The sequence below is a fragment of the Elephantulus edwardii genome, unplaced genomic scaffold (assembly GCF_000299155.1).
Source record: "Elephantulus edwardii isolate Elephantulus edwardi_28Jun2011 unplaced genomic scaffold, EleEdw1.0 scaffold00003, whole genome shotgun sequence".
NCBI classification, from domain to species: domain Eukaryota; kingdom Metazoa; phylum Chordata; class Mammalia; order Macroscelidea; family Macroscelididae; genus Elephantulus; species Elephantulus edwardii.
Genome location: NW_006399753.1, coordinates 32291680 through 32294415, shown reverse-complemented (window position 1 = coordinate 32294415; position 2736 = coordinate 32291680).

Sequence of the window (2736 nt, the reverse complement as noted above, 5' to 3'; positions counted from 1 at the left end):
GTGAGCTGGTGGGGAGGGGTGAGCAGGGAGAAAATTGCGGCAATGAATGAATGGAAATCCAAAACCTCTGTTAAAAAAAAAATAAATAAAAAACAAAAAAGAGGGCATTGTAGTGTGGGATTTTATTTGCCAAATACATTGGTCTGAGTTGTATTACATATTTACTCAGGATAAATAAAATCCATAATGGATTATATAAAATTTATAATTTCATGGAAGTAACACCCTGGAAACTTCAGAATATAAATCCTCTGCTTCTGTTTATACAAACTGAATCACACATAAACTCAACTAAAAGAATCACTGGATGTTTGTAAGCCAGAAAATACCTGGCACTAGAAATCCAAATGAAAGGGACTTTTAAAGAATGCTTGCTTTCCTCAAGCCTTATACCTAGAACTGTAGTAGTTTCTCAACCTATGGTTCCAAAACAGAAAAAAAAAAAGACGCGTATCTCTAAATCATTAAGGCTGCAAGTTACAATACATATAAAAGAATAAAACTTATACTGTATTGTGATGGGTATTTCCTGATTATTACTAAACTAATTTGTTTATCTTCTAAATTTTTAATAAAAGGGCTCTCTAGTGCCCCAGTCTGTAGAGATGTTCCCTGCTAACCTCAAGACTCCCCACGTTGGTTGTTTGAATCCACCAGTGCCTCTGCAGGAGATAGATGGGGCAACACCTCCCATGTGAGTCATTGAAATCTAATGAAGGGTCAGTGGCGAATAAGTTCACACTCAACAGCAATAAGAGAGATACTGATGTGTGCAGTGTGTGTGTTGTGTGTATTTCTGTTGAGACTATACAGAATTAACAGCTCTAGATGAACTTTTCAGTCCTTTCCAAGAATTAGAATTCATCCATAATTTTAGAATGTAACACAGATTTAAGTTCATTCATCCTTTCCTTCTCAAATGAATTAAATATCTCAAAAGACCATGTGTGAGATTTATTTTCTTTGTAAAGTGGTCAAATTATTTTAGTACTTCTAATTACCTAAAATGGTTCAATATAAAGGATTCATGATTTTGATAGAAAAGTAAGGCGTGTGTTGGCTATGAGTCGTATCTGATTTATACTTTTCAAAAATAGACTCCTAATGTGCACTAATTGGAATGCATTTACTATTATTAGTAATTTGAAATATTATTAACATCTACCATTTCTTACACACTCACAGTGTATAATAGTGAAAACCTAATCTATGTCACAGAAATGATTTAAAATTATTAAAGAATGTGTCTTGAGCTCTAGAAATTCACTATTTCCTGAAACGCATGTATCTCTCAGGATCCAGTAGACAAGGGAAATCCCAGGTCAAATACTAGACATTTATCTGCAGCCACGTGTTCTCAGAAAGAAAGCAAGTGGGAAAGTTTTCAGTTACTTTTTTGAGGCTCCGATGTTTTGTTTCCTACAGATGGTGTTTCCTCTGCTGCCACCTAGTGGAGTTCCAATGACCAAACTTTTATCACATCTTGGAACTAATTCAGCTATTATTCTAAATACAATTCTAGGGAGTCCTGGTGGTGTGGTTTGTGAGAAATTATACTGCTAACCCGATGAACCTAGAGAGAGGATAAAACCACCCAAGCGTCGAGGACTCTCCTTCATAGGGTCGCTATGAGTCGCCTGCGACTCGACAGGCTCTTAACAACAATAACATCAACAGAGAGAGAAAGAGAGGGAGAGAGATCAGCTGGCCCAGTGAAGAGAAAACGATGTGACCAAGGCAAAGGTGGGTGACTTTTAATTCGCGGCCCTCAGGCCAGTCTTTCATTGTTTTTGTGCAGACATTCCTCTAGGTCGTATAGCCCTGGTGTACAAGTTGCCATCCCGCAGTCACTTGTGGTTGCTGTGAGGCTGAACACTGTGACACTGATGTGTCAAATGCATTAATGGTTGGCTACCCAATGCAGACAGAGTGGGGTGGAGCTCCCCAATTGAACAAGCATGGAAAGAGGAGTGGCATCCACTTCCATAATAGCTTGCTTCCGGAAACCCTATGAGCCTGGAGAGAGGATGAAAACACCCAAGCGTCGAGGACTCTCCTTCATAGGGTCGCTATGAGTCACCTGTGACTCGATGGCACTTAACAACAACAACCACCTAAAGGCTGTGCATCTCCAATTGTTCAAATCCACCAACAGCTCCATGGAAGAAAGATGGGCAGTCTTCTCTGATATACAGCCCTGTGATATACAGCCTTGGAAAGGGTCAGCTATGAGTTAATTCTATCAGCAATGAATGAGAGAAATGCAATTAGAGATCTTTTGGAGGAATATATAATAGAAAATAAATATGATCTGTATTTCTCCAATGAGATAGTAAAAAAGCTGAATATAGTCTACTTTAAAGTATCTTAGTTTATACGACAGAGAAGATAAATTTCTCCCTCATTACGGTGAATGCACTGCCCAATGTTTGAAAGAATATTATTTTAAATTATGTTACATTTAGCTGCGTGCTGTCATATAACCAATAGATGAGATAGGAATCAACTAGGAGCTCCCAAAACTCTGAATAGTATGTACTCTTCAATACTCTTCAATAGTAAGTAATCATTAGAATCAATCTACGTATTTACTTGAAGTGTGTGTGTGTGTGTGTGTGTGTGTGAGAGAGAGAGAGAGAGAGAGAGAGAGAGGAAGAAGAAGAAGAAGAAGAAGAAGAAGAAGAAGAAGAAGAAGAAGAAGAAGAAGAAGAAGAAGAAGAAGAAGAAGAAGAAGAA